General features: G+C 52.0%; 46 non-coding genes and 4 pseudogenes across 46 annotated transcripts in view; all 50 read left to right on the top strand.

The window, feature by feature from the left end:
* Positions 1–110, top strand: part of LOC144899929 (5S ribosomal RNA) — a 119-nt gene extending 9 nt beyond the window's left edge. Inside the window, exon 1 of the ribosomal RNA XR_013628264.1 lies at positions 1–110. This exon is cut by the window's left edge and continues 9 nt beyond it. This is a non-coding gene — a ribosomal RNA (5S ribosomal RNA).
* Positions 111–256: 146 nt separating this feature from the next.
* Positions 257–365, top strand: LOC144900527 (5S ribosomal RNA; annotated as a pseudogene).
* A 130-nt stretch (positions 366–495) lies between these two features.
* Positions 496–614, top strand: LOC144900028 (5S ribosomal RNA). Its single transcript, XR_013628363.1, has one exon. It is a non-coding gene; the product is annotated as a 5S ribosomal RNA (ribosomal RNA).
* Positions 615–760: 146 nt separating this feature from the next.
* On the top strand, positions 761–879 carry LOC144900693 (5S ribosomal RNA). Its single transcript, XR_013628880.1, has one exon. It is a non-coding gene; the product is annotated as a 5S ribosomal RNA (ribosomal RNA).
* Positions 880–1,025: 146 nt separating this feature from the next.
* On the top strand, positions 1,026–1,144 carry LOC144899883 (5S ribosomal RNA). Its single transcript, XR_013628218.1, has one exon. It is a non-coding gene; the product is annotated as a 5S ribosomal RNA (ribosomal RNA).
* A 130-nt stretch (positions 1,145–1,274) lies between these two features.
* LOC144900526 (5S ribosomal RNA) lies at positions 1,275–1,383 on the top strand (annotated as a pseudogene).
* A 130-nt stretch (positions 1,384–1,513) lies between these two features.
* LOC144900692 (5S ribosomal RNA) lies at positions 1,514–1,632 on the top strand. The gene has a single exon (XR_013628879.1). It is a non-coding gene; the product is annotated as a 5S ribosomal RNA (ribosomal RNA).
* Positions 1,633–1,778: 146 nt separating this feature from the next.
* On the top strand, positions 1,779–1,897 carry LOC144900691 (5S ribosomal RNA). Its single transcript, XR_013628878.1, has one exon. It is a non-coding gene; the product is annotated as a 5S ribosomal RNA (ribosomal RNA).
* Positions 1,898–2,027: 130 nt separating this feature from the next.
* LOC144900936 (5S ribosomal RNA) lies at positions 2,028–2,146 on the top strand. The gene has a single exon (XR_013629124.1). It is a non-coding gene; the product is annotated as a 5S ribosomal RNA (ribosomal RNA).
* A 130-nt stretch (positions 2,147–2,276) lies between these two features.
* On the top strand, positions 2,277–2,395 carry LOC144900689 (5S ribosomal RNA). The gene has a single exon (XR_013628876.1). It is a non-coding gene; the product is annotated as a 5S ribosomal RNA (ribosomal RNA).
* A 130-nt stretch (positions 2,396–2,525) lies between these two features.
* On the top strand, positions 2,526–2,644 carry LOC144900059 (5S ribosomal RNA). The gene has a single exon (XR_013628394.1). It is a non-coding gene; the product is annotated as a 5S ribosomal RNA (ribosomal RNA).
* A 130-nt stretch (positions 2,645–2,774) lies between these two features.
* Positions 2,775–2,893, top strand: LOC144900703 (5S ribosomal RNA). Its single transcript, XR_013628890.1, has one exon. It is a non-coding gene; the product is annotated as a 5S ribosomal RNA (ribosomal RNA).
* A 146-nt stretch (positions 2,894–3,039) lies between these two features.
* On the top strand, positions 3,040–3,158 carry LOC144900688 (5S ribosomal RNA). Its single transcript, XR_013628875.1, has one exon. It is a non-coding gene; the product is annotated as a 5S ribosomal RNA (ribosomal RNA).
* Positions 3,159–3,288: 130 nt separating this feature from the next.
* Positions 3,289–3,407, top strand: LOC144900935 (5S ribosomal RNA). The gene has a single exon (XR_013629123.1). It is a non-coding gene; the product is annotated as a 5S ribosomal RNA (ribosomal RNA).
* Positions 3,408–3,537: 130 nt separating this feature from the next.
* LOC144900889 (5S ribosomal RNA) lies at positions 3,538–3,656 on the top strand. The gene has a single exon (XR_013629076.1). It is a non-coding gene; the product is annotated as a 5S ribosomal RNA (ribosomal RNA).
* Positions 3,657–3,786: 130 nt separating this feature from the next.
* On the top strand, positions 3,787–3,905 carry LOC144899962 (5S ribosomal RNA). Its single transcript, XR_013628297.1, has one exon. It is a non-coding gene; the product is annotated as a 5S ribosomal RNA (ribosomal RNA).
* Positions 3,906–4,035: 130 nt separating this feature from the next.
* Positions 4,036–4,154, top strand: LOC144900801 (5S ribosomal RNA). Its single transcript, XR_013628988.1, has one exon. It is a non-coding gene; the product is annotated as a 5S ribosomal RNA (ribosomal RNA).
* Positions 4,155–4,300: 146 nt separating this feature from the next.
* Positions 4,301–4,419, top strand: LOC144900181 (5S ribosomal RNA). Its single transcript, XR_013628516.1, has one exon. It is a non-coding gene; the product is annotated as a 5S ribosomal RNA (ribosomal RNA).
* A 146-nt stretch (positions 4,420–4,565) lies between these two features.
* On the top strand, positions 4,566–4,684 carry LOC144900871 (5S ribosomal RNA). The gene has a single exon (XR_013629058.1). It is a non-coding gene; the product is annotated as a 5S ribosomal RNA (ribosomal RNA).
* Positions 4,685–4,814: 130 nt separating this feature from the next.
* LOC144900333 (5S ribosomal RNA) lies at positions 4,815–4,933 on the top strand. The gene has a single exon (XR_013628668.1). It is a non-coding gene; the product is annotated as a 5S ribosomal RNA (ribosomal RNA).
* Positions 4,934–5,079: 146 nt separating this feature from the next.
* On the top strand, positions 5,080–5,198 carry LOC144900870 (5S ribosomal RNA). Its single transcript, XR_013629057.1, has one exon. It is a non-coding gene; the product is annotated as a 5S ribosomal RNA (ribosomal RNA).
* A 130-nt stretch (positions 5,199–5,328) lies between these two features.
* On the top strand, positions 5,329–5,447 carry LOC144900611 (5S ribosomal RNA). Its single transcript, XR_013628798.1, has one exon. It is a non-coding gene; the product is annotated as a 5S ribosomal RNA (ribosomal RNA).
* A 130-nt stretch (positions 5,448–5,577) lies between these two features.
* LOC144900416 (5S ribosomal RNA) lies at positions 5,578–5,696 on the top strand. The gene has a single exon (XR_013628748.1). It is a non-coding gene; the product is annotated as a 5S ribosomal RNA (ribosomal RNA).
* A 130-nt stretch (positions 5,697–5,826) lies between these two features.
* LOC144899957 (5S ribosomal RNA) lies at positions 5,827–5,945 on the top strand. The gene has a single exon (XR_013628292.1). It is a non-coding gene; the product is annotated as a 5S ribosomal RNA (ribosomal RNA).
* A 130-nt stretch (positions 5,946–6,075) lies between these two features.
* On the top strand, positions 6,076–6,194 carry LOC144900981 (5S ribosomal RNA). Its single transcript, XR_013629169.1, has one exon. It is a non-coding gene; the product is annotated as a 5S ribosomal RNA (ribosomal RNA).
* Positions 6,195–6,324: 130 nt separating this feature from the next.
* LOC144900303 (5S ribosomal RNA) lies at positions 6,325–6,443 on the top strand. The gene has a single exon (XR_013628638.1). It is a non-coding gene; the product is annotated as a 5S ribosomal RNA (ribosomal RNA).
* Positions 6,444–6,589: 146 nt separating this feature from the next.
* On the top strand, positions 6,590–6,708 carry LOC144900719 (5S ribosomal RNA). Its single transcript, XR_013628906.1, has one exon. It is a non-coding gene; the product is annotated as a 5S ribosomal RNA (ribosomal RNA).
* A 130-nt stretch (positions 6,709–6,838) lies between these two features.
* On the top strand, positions 6,839–6,957 carry LOC144900687 (5S ribosomal RNA). The gene has a single exon (XR_013628874.1). It is a non-coding gene; the product is annotated as a 5S ribosomal RNA (ribosomal RNA).
* A 130-nt stretch (positions 6,958–7,087) lies between these two features.
* On the top strand, positions 7,088–7,206 carry LOC144900293 (5S ribosomal RNA). The gene has a single exon (XR_013628627.1). It is a non-coding gene; the product is annotated as a 5S ribosomal RNA (ribosomal RNA).
* Positions 7,207–7,336: 130 nt separating this feature from the next.
* On the top strand, positions 7,337–7,455 carry LOC144899945 (5S ribosomal RNA). Its single transcript, XR_013628280.1, has one exon. It is a non-coding gene; the product is annotated as a 5S ribosomal RNA (ribosomal RNA).
* Positions 7,456–7,585: 130 nt separating this feature from the next.
* Positions 7,586–7,704, top strand: LOC144900115 (5S ribosomal RNA). The gene has a single exon (XR_013628450.1). It is a non-coding gene; the product is annotated as a 5S ribosomal RNA (ribosomal RNA).
* A 130-nt stretch (positions 7,705–7,834) lies between these two features.
* On the top strand, positions 7,835–7,952 carry LOC144900362 (5S ribosomal RNA). Its single transcript, XR_013628696.1, has one exon. It is a non-coding gene; the product is annotated as a 5S ribosomal RNA (ribosomal RNA).
* Positions 7,953–8,082: 130 nt separating this feature from the next.
* On the top strand, positions 8,083–8,201 carry LOC144900686 (5S ribosomal RNA). Its single transcript, XR_013628873.1, has one exon. It is a non-coding gene; the product is annotated as a 5S ribosomal RNA (ribosomal RNA).
* A 130-nt stretch (positions 8,202–8,331) lies between these two features.
* Positions 8,332–8,450, top strand: LOC144900685 (5S ribosomal RNA). Its single transcript, XR_013628872.1, has one exon. It is a non-coding gene; the product is annotated as a 5S ribosomal RNA (ribosomal RNA).
* A 146-nt stretch (positions 8,451–8,596) lies between these two features.
* LOC144900684 (5S ribosomal RNA) lies at positions 8,597–8,715 on the top strand. The gene has a single exon (XR_013628871.1). It is a non-coding gene; the product is annotated as a 5S ribosomal RNA (ribosomal RNA).
* A 128-nt stretch (positions 8,716–8,843) lies between these two features.
* On the top strand, positions 8,844–8,962 carry LOC144900543 (5S ribosomal RNA; annotated as a pseudogene).
* Positions 8,963–9,108: 146 nt separating this feature from the next.
* Positions 9,109–9,227, top strand: LOC144900913 (5S ribosomal RNA). The gene has a single exon (XR_013629101.1). It is a non-coding gene; the product is annotated as a 5S ribosomal RNA (ribosomal RNA).
* A 130-nt stretch (positions 9,228–9,357) lies between these two features.
* Positions 9,358–9,476, top strand: LOC144900948 (5S ribosomal RNA). Its single transcript, XR_013629136.1, has one exon. It is a non-coding gene; the product is annotated as a 5S ribosomal RNA (ribosomal RNA).
* A 146-nt stretch (positions 9,477–9,622) lies between these two features.
* LOC144900151 (5S ribosomal RNA) lies at positions 9,623–9,741 on the top strand. Its single transcript, XR_013628486.1, has one exon. It is a non-coding gene; the product is annotated as a 5S ribosomal RNA (ribosomal RNA).
* A 130-nt stretch (positions 9,742–9,871) lies between these two features.
* On the top strand, positions 9,872–9,990 carry LOC144900101 (5S ribosomal RNA). Its single transcript, XR_013628436.1, has one exon. It is a non-coding gene; the product is annotated as a 5S ribosomal RNA (ribosomal RNA).
* A 129-nt stretch (positions 9,991–10,119) lies between these two features.
* Positions 10,120–10,238, top strand: LOC144900941 (5S ribosomal RNA). Its single transcript, XR_013629129.1, has one exon. It is a non-coding gene; the product is annotated as a 5S ribosomal RNA (ribosomal RNA).
* Positions 10,239–10,384: 146 nt separating this feature from the next.
* LOC144900915 (5S ribosomal RNA) lies at positions 10,385–10,503 on the top strand. Its single transcript, XR_013629103.1, has one exon. It is a non-coding gene; the product is annotated as a 5S ribosomal RNA (ribosomal RNA).
* A 130-nt stretch (positions 10,504–10,633) lies between these two features.
* LOC144900683 (5S ribosomal RNA) lies at positions 10,634–10,752 on the top strand. The gene has a single exon (XR_013628870.1). It is a non-coding gene; the product is annotated as a 5S ribosomal RNA (ribosomal RNA).
* A 128-nt stretch (positions 10,753–10,880) lies between these two features.
* On the top strand, positions 10,881–10,999 carry LOC144900508 (5S ribosomal RNA; annotated as a pseudogene).
* Positions 11,000–11,129: 130 nt separating this feature from the next.
* On the top strand, positions 11,130–11,248 carry LOC144900912 (5S ribosomal RNA). The gene has a single exon (XR_013629100.1). It is a non-coding gene; the product is annotated as a 5S ribosomal RNA (ribosomal RNA).
* A 130-nt stretch (positions 11,249–11,378) lies between these two features.
* LOC144900947 (5S ribosomal RNA) lies at positions 11,379–11,497 on the top strand. Its single transcript, XR_013629135.1, has one exon. It is a non-coding gene; the product is annotated as a 5S ribosomal RNA (ribosomal RNA).
* Positions 11,498–11,643: 146 nt separating this feature from the next.
* Positions 11,644–11,762, top strand: LOC144900150 (5S ribosomal RNA). Its single transcript, XR_013628485.1, has one exon. It is a non-coding gene; the product is annotated as a 5S ribosomal RNA (ribosomal RNA).
* A 146-nt stretch (positions 11,763–11,908) lies between these two features.
* Positions 11,909–12,027, top strand: LOC144900099 (5S ribosomal RNA). The gene has a single exon (XR_013628434.1). It is a non-coding gene; the product is annotated as a 5S ribosomal RNA (ribosomal RNA).
* A 129-nt stretch (positions 12,028–12,156) lies between these two features.
* LOC144900930 (5S ribosomal RNA) lies at positions 12,157–12,275 on the top strand. The gene has a single exon (XR_013629118.1). It is a non-coding gene; the product is annotated as a 5S ribosomal RNA (ribosomal RNA).
* A 130-nt stretch (positions 12,276–12,405) lies between these two features.
* Positions 12,406–12,500, top strand: part of LOC144900914 (5S ribosomal RNA) — a 119-nt gene continuing 24 nt past the window's right edge. The window contains exon 1 of the ribosomal RNA XR_013629102.1: positions 12,406–12,500. This exon is cut by the window's right edge and continues 24 nt beyond it. This is a non-coding gene — a ribosomal RNA (5S ribosomal RNA).

Here is a 12,500-nt window from a genome sequence, read left to right as displayed (position 1 = left end):
CATACTACCCTGAGAACGCCCGATCTCGTCCGATCTCGGAGGCTAAGCAGGGGCGGGCCTGGTTAGTACTTGGATGGGAGACCGCCTGGGAATACCAGGTGCTGTAAGCTTTTTATGCTGTAAGCTTTTTATGCTTTCTGCTCTCCCCTGACGGAAGAGGGCGCTCTTTCCCACTTGTTGGGGAAAGCAATGATTTTTGTGGGAATCCTGTTGGCCAGTGTCGCCTTCAAAAAGGATTTTTCCAAACTAAGCAAGGGCTTACGGCCATACTACCCTGAGAATGTCCGATCTCGGAAGCTAAGCAGGGGCGGGCCTGGTTAGTACTTGGATGGGAGACCGCCTGGGAATATCAGGTGCTGTAAGCTTTTTATGCTTTCTGCTCTCCCCTGACGGAAGAGGGCGCTCTTTCCCACTTGTTGGGGAAAGCAATGATTTTTTTGGGAATCCTGTTGGCCAGTGTCGCCTTCAAAAAGGATTTTTCCAAAATGAGCAAGGGCTTACGGCCATACTACCCTGAAAACGCCCGATCTCGTCCGATCTCGGAAGCTAAGCAGGGGCGGGCCTGGTTAGTACTTGGATGGGAGACCGCCTGGGAATACCAGGTGCTGTAAGCTTTTTATGCTGTAAGCTTTTTTTGCTTTCTGCTCTCGCCTGACGGAAGAGGGCGCTCTTTCCCACTTGTTGGGGAAAGCAATGATTTTTGTGGGAATCCTGTTGGCCAGTGTGGCCTTCAAAAAGGATTTTTCCAAAGTGAGCAAGGGCTTACGGCCATACTACCCTGAGAACGCCCGATCTCGTCCGATCTCGGAAGCTAAGCAGGGGCGGGCCTGGTTAGTACTTGGATGGGAGACCGCCTGGGAATACCAGGTGCTGTAAGCTTTTTATGCTGTAAGCTTTTTATGCTTTCTGCTCTCCCCTGACGGAAGAGGGCGCTCTTTCCCACTTGTTGGGGAAAGCAATGATTTTTGTGGGAATCCTGGTGGCCAGTGTCGCCTTCAAAAAGGATTTTTCCAAAATGAGCAAGGGCTTACGGCCATACTACCCTGAGAACGCCTGATCTCGTCTGATCTCGGAAGCTAAGCAGGGGCGGGCCTGGTTAGTACTTGGATGGGAGACCGCCTGGGAATACCAGGTGCTGTAAGCTTTTTATGCTTTCTGCTCTCGCCTGACGGAAGAGGGCGCTCTTTCCCACTTGTTGGGGGAAGCAATGATTTTTGTGGGAATCCTGTTGGCCAGTGTCGCCTTCAAAAAGGATTTTTCCAAACTAAGCAAGGGCTTACGGCCATACTACCCTGAGAATGTCCGATCTCGGAAGCTAAGCAGGGGCGGGCCTGGTTAGTACTTGGATGGGAGACCGCCTGGGAATATCAGGTGCTGTAAGCTTTTTATGCTTTCTGCTCTCCCCTGACGGAAGAGGGCGCTCTTTCCCACTTGTTGGGGAAAGCAATGATTTTTTTGGGAATCCTGTTGGCCAGTGTCGCCTTCAAAAAGGATTTTTCCAAAATGAGCAAGGGCTTACGGCCATACTACCCTGAGAACGCCCGATCTCGTCCGATCTCGGAAGCTAAGCAGGGGCGGGCCTGGTTAGTACTTGGATGGGAGACCGCCTGGGAATACCAGGTGCTGTAAGCTTTTTATGCTGTAAGCTTTTTTTGCTTTCTGCTCTCGCCTGACGGAAGAGGGCGCTCTTTCCCACTTGTTGGGGAAAGCAATGATTTTTGTGGGAATCCAGTTGGCCAGTGTCGCCTTCAAAAAGGATTTTTCCAAAATGAGCAAGGGCTTACGGCCATACTACCCTGAGAACGCCCGATCTCGTCCGATCTCGGAAGCTAAGCAGGGGCGGGCCTGGTTAGTACTTGGATGGGAGACCGCCTGGGAATACCAGGTGCTGTAAGCTTTTTATGCTTTCTGCTCTCGCCTGATGGAAGAGGGCGCTCTTTCCCACTCTTTGGGGAAAGCAATGATTTTTGTGGGAATCCTGTTGGCCAGTGTCGCCTTCAAAAAGGATTTTTCCAAAATGAGCAAGGGCTTACGGCCATACTACCCTGAGAACGCCCGATCTCGTCCGATCTCGGAAGCTAAGCAGGGGCGGACCTGGTTAGTACTTGGATGGGAGACCGCCTGGGAATACCAGGTGCTGTAAGCTTTTTATGCTTTCTGCTCTCGCCTGACGGAAGAGGGCGCTCTTTCCCACTCTTTGGGGAAAGCAATGATTTTTGTGGGAATCCTGTTGGCCAGTGTCGCCTTCAAAAAGGATTTTTCCAAAATGATCAAGGGCTTACGGCCATACTACCCTGAGAACGCCCGATCTCGTCCGATCTCGGAAGCTAAGCAGGGGCGGGCCTGGTTAGTACTTGGATGGGAGACCGCCTGGGAATACCAGGTGCTGTAAGCTTTTTATGCTTTCTGCTCTCGCCTGACGGAAGAGGGTGCTCTTTCCCACTTGTTGGGGGAAGCAATGATTTTTGTGGGAATCCTGTTGGCCAGTGTCGCCTTCAAAAAGGATTTTTCCAAAATGAGCAAGGGCTTACGGCCATACTACCCTGAGAACGCCCAATCTCGTCCGATCTCGGAAGCTAAGCAGGGGCGGGCCTGGTTAGTACTTGGATGGGAGACCGCCTGGGAATACCAGGTGCTGTAAGCTTTTTATGCTTTCTGCTCTCGCCTGACGGAAGAGGGCGCTCTTTCCCACTCTTTGGGGAAAGCAATGATTTTTGTGGGAATCCTGTTGGCCAGTGTCGCCTTCAAAAAGGATTTTTCCAAAATGAGCAAGGGCTTACGGCCATACTACCCTGAGAACGCCCGATCTCGTCTGATCTCGGAAGCTAAGCAGGGGAGGGCCTGGTTAGTACTTGGATGGGAGACCGCCTGGGAATACCAGGTGCTGTAAGCTTTTTATGCTGTAAGCTTTTTATGCTTTCTGCTCTCGCCTGACGGAAGAGGGCGCTCTTTCCCACTTGTTGGGGAAAGCAATGATTTTTGTGGGAATCCTGTTGGCCAGTGTCGCCTTCAAAAAGGATTTTTCCAAAATGAGCAACGGCTTACGGCCATACTACCCTGAGAACGCCCGATCTCGTCCGATCTCGGAAGCTAAGCAGGGGCGGGCCTGGTTAGTACTTGGATGGGAGACCGCCTGGGAATACCAGGTGCTGTAAGCTTTTTATGCTTTCTGCTCTCGCCTGATGGAAGAGGGCGCTCTTTCCCACTCTTTGGGGAAAGCAATGATTCTTGTGGGAATCCTGTTGGCCAGTGTCGCCTTCAAAAAGGATTTTTCCAAAATGAGCAAGGGCTTACGGCCATACTACCCTGAGAACGCCCGATCTCGTCCGATCTCGGAAGCTAAGCAGGGGCGGACCTGGTTAGTACTTGGATGGGAGACCGCCTGGGAATACCAGGTGCTGTAAGCTTCTTATGCTTTCTGCTCTCGCCTGACGGAAGAGGGCGCTCTTTCCCACTCTTTGGGGAAAGCAATGATTTTTGTGGGAATCCTGTTGGCCAGTGTCGCCTTCAAAAAGGATTTTTCCAAAATGATCAAGGGCTTGCGGCCATACTACCCTGAGAACGCCCGATCTCGTCCGATCTCGGAAGCTAAGCAGGGGCGGGCCTGGTTAGTACTTGGATGGGAGACCGCCTGGGAATACCAGGTGCTGTAAGCTTTTTATGCTTTCTGCTCTCGCCTGACGGAAGAGGGTGCTCTTTCCCACTTGTTGGGGGAAGCAATGATTTTTGTGGGAATCCTGTTGGCCAGTGTCGCCTTCAAAAAGGATTTTTCCAAAATGAGCAAGGGCTTACGGCCATACTACCCTGAGAACGCCCGATCTCGTCTGATCTTGGAAGCTAAGCAGGGGCGGGCCTGGTTAGTACTTGGATGGGAGACCGCCTGGGAATACCAGGTGCTGTAAGCTTTTTATGCTTTCTGCTCTCGCCTGACGGAAGAGGGCGCTCTTTCCCACTCTTTGGGGAAAGCAATGATTTTTGTGGGAATCCTGTTGGCCAGTGTCGCCTTCAAAAAGGATTTTTCCAAAATGAGCAAGGGCTTACGGCCATACTACCCTGAGAACGCCCGATCTCGTCTGATCTCGGAAGCTAAGCAGGGGCGGGCCTGGTTAGTACTTGGATGGGAGACCGCCTGGGAATACCAGGTGCTGTAAGCTTTTTATGCTGTAAGCTTTTTATGCTTTCTGCTCTCGCCTGACGGAAGAGGGCGCTCTTTCCCACTTGTTGGGGGAAGCAATGATTTTTGTGGGAATCCTGTTGGCCAGTGTCGCCTTCAAAAAGGATTTTTCCAAAATGAGCAAGGGCTTACGGCCATACTACCCTGAGAACGCCCGATCTCGTCTGATCTCGGAAGCTAAGCAGGGGCAGGCCTGATTAGTACTTGGATGGGAGACAGCCTGGGAATACCAGGTGCTGTAAGCTTTTTATGCTGTAAGCTTTTTATGCTTTCTCCTCTCCCCTGACGGAAGAGGGCGCTCTTTCCCACTTGTTGGGGAAAGCAATGATTTTTGTGGGAATCCTGTTGGCCAGTGTCGCCTTCAAAAAGGATTTTTCCAAAATGAGCACGGGCTTACGGCCATACTACCCTGAGAACGCCCGATCTCGTCCGATCTCGGAAGCTAAGCAGGGGCGGGCCTGGTTAGTACTTGGATGGGAGACCGCCTGGGAATACCAGGTGCTGTAAGCGTTTTATGCTTTCTGCTCTCGCATGACGGAAGAGGGCGCTCTTTCCCACTTGTTGGGGGAAGCAATGATTTTTGTGGGAATCCTGTTGGCCAGTGTCGCCTTCAAAAAGGATTTTTCCAAAATGAGCAAGGGCTTACGGCCATACTACCCTGAGAACGACCGATCTCATTCGATCTCGGAAGCTAAGCAGGGGCGGGCCTGGTTAGTACTTGGATCGGAGACCGCCTGGGAATACCAGGTGCTGTAAGCCTTTTATGCTGTAAGCTTTTTATGGTTTCTGCTCTCCCCTGACGGAAGAGGGCGCTCTTTCCCACTTGTTGGGGAAAGCAATGATTTTTGTGGGAATCCTGTTGGCCAGTGTCGCCTTCAAAAAGGATTTTTCCAAATTGCGCAAGGGCTTACGGCCATACTACCCTGAGAACGCCCGATCTCGTCCGATCTCGGAAGCTAAGCAGGGGCGGGCCTGGTTAGTACTTGGATGGGAGACCGCCTGGGAATACCAGGTGCTGTAAGCGTTTTATGCTTTCTGCTCTCGCCTGACGGAAGAGGGCGCTCTTTCCCACTTGTTGGGGGAAGCAATGATTTTTGTGGGAATCCTGTTGGCCAGTGTCGCCTTCAAAAAGGATTTTTCCAAAATGAGCAAGGGCTTACGGCCATACTACCCTGAGAACGCCCGATCTCGTCCGATCTCGGAAGCTAAGCAGGGGCAGGCCTGGTTAGTACTTGGATGGGAGACCGCCTGGGAATACCAGGTGCTGTAAGCTCTTTATGCTTTCTGCTCTCGCCTGACGGAAGAGGGCGCTCTTTCCCACTTGTTGGGGGAAGCAATGATTTTTGTGGGAGTCCTGTTGGCCAGTGTCGCCTTCAAAAAGGATTTTTCCAAAATGAGCAAGGGCTAACGGCCATACTACCCTGAGAACGCCCGATCTCGTCCGATCTCGGAAGCTAAGCAGGGGCGGGCCTGGTTAGTACTTGGATGGGAGACCGCCTGGGAATACCATTTGCTGTAAGCTTTTTATGCTTTCTGCTCTCCCCTGACGGAAGAGGGCGCTCTTTCCCACTTGTTGGGGAAAGCAATGATTTTTGTGGGCATCCTGTTGGCCAGTGTCGCCTTCAAAAAGGATTTTTCCAAAATGAGCAAGGGCTTACGGCCATACTACCCTGAGAACGCCTGATCTCGTCCGATCTCGGAAGCTAAGCAGGGGCGGGCCTGGTTAGTACTTGGATGGGAGACCGCCTGGGAATACCAGGTGCTGTAAGCGTTTTATGCTTTCTGCTCTCGCCTGATGGAAGAGGGCGCTCTTTCCCACTTGTTGGGGGAAGCAATGATTTTTGTGGGAATCCTGTTGGCCAGTGTCGCCTTCAAAAAGGATTTTTCCAAAATGAGCAAGGGCTTACGGCCATACTACCCTGAGAACGCCCGATCTCGTCCGATCTTGGAAGCTAAGCAGGGGCGGGCCTGGTTAGTACTTGGATGGGAGACCTCCTGGGAATACCAGGTGCTGTAAGCTTTTTATGCTTTCTGCTCTCGCCTGACGGAAGAGGGCGCTCTTTCCCACTCTTTGGGGAAAGCAATGATTTTTGTGGGAATCCTGTTGGCCAGTGTCGCCTTCAAAAAGGATTTTTCCAAAATGAGCAAGGGCTTACGGCCATACTACCCTGAGAACGCCCGATCTCGTCCGATCTCGGAAGCTAAGCAGGGGCGGGCCTGGTTAGTACTTGGATGGGAGACCGCCTGGGAATAGCAGGTGCTCTAAGCTTTTTATGCTGTAAGCTTTTTATGCTTTCTGCTCTCGCCTGACGGAAGAGGGCGCTCTTTCCCACTTGTTGGGGAAAGCAATGATTTTTGTGGGAATCCTGTTGGCCAGTGTCGCCTTCAAAAAGGATTTTTCCAAAATGAGCAAGGGCTTACGGCCATACTACCCTGAGAACGCCCGATCTCGTCCGATCTCGGAAGCTAAGCAGGGGCGGGCCTGGTTAGTACTTGGATGGGGGACCGCCTGGGAATACCAGGTGCTGTAAGCTTTTTATGCTTTCTGCTCTCGCCTGACGGAAGAGGGCGCTCTTTCCCACTCTTTGGGGAAAGCAATGATTTTTGTGGGAATCCTGTTGGCCAGTGTCGCCTTCAAAAAGGATTTTTCCAAAATGAGCAAGGGCTTACGGCCATACTACCCTGAGAACGCCCGATCTCGTCCGATCTCGGAAGCTAAGCAGGGGCGGGCCTGGTTAGTACTTGGATGGGAGACCGCCTGGGAATACCAGGTGCTGTAAGCTTTTTATGCTTTCTGCTCTCGCCTGACGGAAGAGGGCGCTCTTTCCCACTTGTTGGGGAAAGCAATGATTTTTGTGGGAATCCTGTTGGCCAGTGTCGCCTTCAAAAAGGATTTTTCCAAATTGAGCAAGGGCTTACGGCCATACTACCCTGAGAACGCCCGATCTAGTCCGATCTCGGAAGCTAAGAAGGGGCGGGCCTGGTTAGTACTTGGATGGGAGACCGCCTGGGAATACCAGGTGCTGTAAGCTTTTTATGCTTTCTGCTCTCGCCTGACGGAAGAGGGCGCTCTTTCCCACTCTTTGGGGAAAGCAATGATTTTTGTGGGAATCCTGTTGGCCAGTGTCGCCTTCAAAAAGGATTTTTCCAAAATGAGAAAGGGCTTACGGCCATACTACCCAGAGAACGCCCGATCTCGTCCGATCTCGGAAGCTAAGCAGGGGCGGGCCTGGTTAGTACTTGGATGGGAGACCGCCTGGGAATACCAGGTGCTGTAAGCTTTTTATGCTTTCTGCTCTCGCCTGACGGAAGAGGGCGCTCTTTCCCACTTGTTGGGGAAAGCAATGATTTTTGTGGGAATCCTGTTGGCCAGTGTCGCCTTCAAAAAGGATTTTTCCAAACTAAGAAAGGGCTTACGGCCCTACTACCCTGAGAACGCCCGATCTCGTCCGATCTCGGAAGCTAAGCAGGGGCGGGCCTGGTTAGTACTTGGATGGGACACCGCCTGGGAATACCAGGTGCTGTAAGCTTTTTATGCTTTCGGCTCTCGCCTGACGGAAGAGGGCGCTCTTTCCCACTTGTTGGGGAAAGCAATGATTTTTGTGGGAATCCTTTTGGCCAGTGTCGCCTTCAAAAAGGATTTTTCCAAAATGAGCAAGGGCTTACGGCCATACTACCCTGAGAACGCCCGATCTCGTCCGATCTCGGAAGCTAAGCGGGGCGGGCCTGGTTAGTACTTGGATGGGAGACCGCCTGGGAATACCAGGTGCTGCAAGCGTTTTATGCTTTCTGCTCTCGCCTGACGGAAGAGGGCGCTCTTTCCCACTTGTTGGGGGAAGCAATGATTTTTGTGGGAATCCTGTTGGCCAGTGTCGCCTTCAAAAAGGATTTTTCCAAAATGAGCAAGGGCTTACGGCCATACTACCCTGAGAACGCCCGATCTCGTCCGATCTCGGAAGCTAAGCAGGGGCGGGCCTGGTTAGTACTTGGATGGGAGACCGCCTGGGAATACCAGGTGCTGTAAGCTCTTTATGCTTTCTGCTCTCGCCTGACGGAAGAGGGCGCTCTTTCCCACTTGTTGGGGAAAGCAATGATTTTTGTGGGAATCCTGTTGGCCAGTGTCGCCTTCAAAAAGGATTTTTCCAAAATGAGCAAGGGCTTACGGCCATACTACCCTGAGAACGCCCGATCTCGTCCGATCTCGGAAGCTAAGCAGGGGCGGGCCTGGTTAGTACTTGGATGGGAGACCGCCTGGGAATACCAGGTGCTGTAAGCTTTTTATGCTGTAAGCTTTTTATGCTTTCTGCTCTTGCCTGACGGAAGAGGGCGCTCTTTCCCACTTGTTGGGGGAAGCAATGATTTTTGTGGGAATCCTGTTGGCCAGTCTCGCCTTCAAAAAGAATTTTTCCAAAAAGAGCAAGGGCTTACGGCCATACTACCCTGAGAACGCCCGATCTCGTCCGATCTCGGAAGCTAAGCAGGGGCGGGCCTGGTTAGTACTTGGATGGGAGACCGCCTGGGAATACCAGGTGCTGTAAGCTTTTTATGCTTTCTGCTCTCGCCTGACGGAAGAGGGCGCTCTTTCCCACTCTTTCGGGAAAGCAATGATTTTTGTGGGAATCCTGTTGGCCAGTGTCGCCTTCAAAAAGGATTTTTCCAAAATGAGCAAGGGCATGGCCATACTACCCTGAGAACGCCCAATCTCGTCCGGTCTCGGAAGCTAAGCAGGGGCGGGCCTGGTTAGTACTTGGATGGGAGACCGCCTGGGAATACCAGGTGGTGTAAGCTTTTTATGCTGTAAGCTTTTTATGCTTTCTGCTCTCGCCTGACGGAAGAGGGCGCTCTTTCCCACTTGTTGGGGAAAGCAATGATTTTTGTGGGAATCCTGTTGGCCAGTGTCGCCTTCAAAAACGATTTTTCCAAAATGAGCAAGGGCTTACGGCCATACTACCCTGAGAATGCCCGATCTCGTCCGATCTCGGAAGCTAAGCAGGGGCGGGCCTGGTTAGTACTTGGATGGGAGACCGCCTGGGAATACCAGGTGCTGTAAGCTTTTTATGCTTCCTGCTCTCGCCTGACGGAAGAGGGCGCTCTTTCCCACTCTTTGGGGAAAGCAATCATTTTTGTGGGAATCCTGTTGGCCAGTGTCGCCTTCAAAAAGGATTTTTCCAAAACGAGCAAGGGCTTACGGCCATACTACCCTGAGAACGCCCGATCTCGTCCGATCTCGGAAGCAAAGCAGGGGCGGGCCTGGTTAGTACTTGGATGGGAGACCGCCTGGGAATACCAGGTGCTGTAAGCTTTTTATGCTGTAAGCTTTTTATGCTTTCTGCTCTCGCCTGACGGAAGAGGGCGGTCTTTCCCACTCTTTGGGGAAAGCAATGATTTTTGTGGGAATCCTGTTGGCCAGTGTCGCCTTCAAAAAGGATTTTTCCAAAACGAGTAAGGGCTTACGGCCATACTACCCTGAGAACGCCCGATCTCGTTCGATCTTGGAAGCTAAGCAGGGGCGGACCTGGTTAGTACTTGGATGGGAGACCGCCTGGGAATACCAGGTGCTGTAAGCTTTTTATGCTTTCTGCTCTCGCCTGATGGAAGAGGGCGCTCTTTCCCACTTGTTGGGGAAAGCAATGATTTTTGTGGGAATCCTGTTGGCCAGTGTCGCCTTCAAAAAGGATTTTTCCAAAATGAGAAAGGGCTTACGGCCATACTACCCTGAGAACGCCTGATCTCGTCCGATCTCGGAAGCTAAGCAGGGGCGGGTCTGGTTAGTACTTGGATGGGAGACCGCCTGGGAATACCAGGTGCTGTAAGCTTTTTATGCTTTCTGCTCTCGCCTGACGGAAGAGGGCGCTCTTTCCCACTTGTTGGGGGAAGCAATGATTTTGTGGGAATCCTGTTGGCCAGTGTCGCCTTCAAAAAGGATTTTTCCAAAATGAGCAAGGGCTTACGGCCATACTACCCTGAGAACGCCCGATCTCGTCCGATCTCGGAAGCTAAGCAGGGGCGGGCCGGGTTAGTACTTGGATGGGAGACCGCCTGGGAATACCAGGTGCTGTAAGCTTTTTATGCTGTAAGCTTTTTATGCTTTCTGCTCTCGCCTGACGGAAGAGGGCGCTCTTTCCCACTTGTTGGGGAAAGCAATGATTTTTGTGGGAATCCTGTTGGCCAGTGTCGCCTTCAAAAAGGATTTTTCCAAAATGAGAAAGGGCTTACGGCCATACTACCCTGAGAACGCCCGATCTCGTCCGATCTCGGAAGGTAAGCAGGGGCGGGCCTGGTTAGTACTTGGATGGGAGACCGCCTGGGAATACCAGGTGCTGTAAGCTTTTTATGCTTTCTGCTCTCGCCTGACGGAAGAGGGCGCTCTTTCCCACTTGTTGGGGGAAGCAATGATTTTTGTGGGAATCCTGTTGGCCAGTCTCGCCTTCAAAAAGAATTTTTCCAAAAAGAGCAAGGGCTTACGGCCATACTACCCTGAGAACGCCCGATCTCGTCCGATCTCGGAAGCTAAGCAGGGGCGGGCCTGGTTAGTACTTGGATGGGAGACCGCCTGGGAATACCAGGTGCTGTAAGCTTTTTATGCTTTCTGCTCTCGCCTGACGGAAGAGGGCGCTCTTTCCCACTCTTTCGGGAAAGCAATGATTTTTGTGGGAATCCTGTTGGCCAGTGTCGCCTTCAAAAAGGATTTTTCCAAAATGAGCAAGGGCATGGCCATACTACCCTGAGAACGCCCAATCTCGTCCGGTCTCGGAAGCTAAGCAGGGGCGGGCCTGGTTAGTACTTGGATGGGAGACCGCCTGGGAATACCAGGTGCTGTAAGCTTTTTATGCTTTCTGCTCTCGTCTGACGGAAGAGGGCGCTCTTTCCCACTTGTTGGGGAAAGCAATGATTTTTGTGGGAATCCTGTTGGCCAGTGTCGCCTTCAAAAACGATTTTTCCAAAATGAGCAAGGGCTTACGGCCATACTACCCTGAGAATGCCCGATCTCGTCCGATCTCGGAAGCTAAGCAGGGGCGGGCCTGGTTAGTACTTGGATGGGAGACCGCCTGGGAATACCAGGTGCTGTAAGCTTTTTATGCTTTCTGCTCTCGCCTGACGGAAGAGGGCGCTCTTTCCCACTCTTTGGGGAAAGCAATCATTTTTGTGGGAATCCTGTTGGCCAGTGTCGCCTTCAAAAAGGATTTTTCCAAAACGAGCAAGGGCTTACGGCCATACTACCCTGAGAACGCCCGATCTCGTCCGATCTCGGAAGCAAAGCAGGGGCGGGCCTGGTTAGTACTTGGATGGGAGACCGCCTGGGAATACCAGGTGCTGTAAGCTTTTTATGCTGTAAGCTTTTTATGCTTTCTGCTCTCGCCTGACGGAAGAGGGCGGTCTTTCCCACTCTTTGGGGAAAGCAATGATTTTTGTGGGAATCCTGTTGGCCAGTGTCGCCTTCAAAAAGGATTTTTCCAAAACGAGTAAGGGCTTACGGCCATACTACCCTGAGAACGCCCGATCTCGTTCGATCTTGGAAGCTAAGCAGGGGCGGACCTGGTTAGTACTTGGATGGGAGACCGCCTGGGAATACCAGGTGCTGTAAGCTTTTTATGCTGTAAGCTTTTTATGCTTTCTGCTCTCGCCTGATGGAAGAGGGCGCTCTTTCCCACTTGTTGGGGAAAGCAATGATTTTTGTGGGAATCCTGTTGGCCAGTGTCGCCTTCAAAAAGGATTTTTCCAAAATGAGAAAGGGCTTACGGCCATACTACCCTGAGAACGCCTGATCTCGTCCGATCTCGGAAGCTAAGCAGGGGCGGGTCTGGTTAGTACTTGGATGGGAGACCGCCTGGGAATACCAGGTGCTGTAAGCTTTTTATGCTTTCTGCTCTCGCCTGACGGAAGAGGGCGCTCTTTCCCACTTGTTGGGGGAAGCAATGATTTTGTGGGAATCCTGTTGGCCAGTGTCGCCTTCAAAAAGGATTTTTCCAAAATGAGCAAGGGCTTACGGCCATACTACCCTGAGAACGCCCGATCTCGTCCGATCTCGGAAGCTAAGCAGGGGCGGGCCGGGTTAGTACTTGGATGGGAGACCGCCTGGGAATACCAGGTGCTGTAAGCTTTTTATGCTTTCTGCTCTCGCCTGACGGAAGAGGGCGCTCTTTCCCACTTGTTGGGGAAAGCAATGATTTTTGTGGGAATCCTGTTGGCCAGTGTCGCCTTCAAAAAGGATTTTTCCAAAATGAGAAAGGGCTTACGGCCATACTACCCTGAGAACGCCCGATCTCGTCCGATCTCGGAAGGTAAGCAGGGGCGGGCCTGGTTAGTACTTGGATGGGAGACCGCC

This window comes from Doryrhamphus excisus, linkage group LG9 (assembly GCF_037039965.1).
Source record: "Doryrhamphus excisus strain RoL-2023G ecotype Guam linkage group LG9, RoL_Dexc_Guam_v1.1, whole genome shotgun sequence".
In the NCBI taxonomy this organism is placed as follows: domain Eukaryota; kingdom Metazoa; phylum Chordata; class Actinopteri; order Syngnathiformes; family Syngnathidae; genus Doryrhamphus; species Doryrhamphus excisus.
The sequence above is the reverse complement of the archived record's forward strand: the minus strand, read 5'-3'. Positions and strand labels throughout refer to the sequence as shown.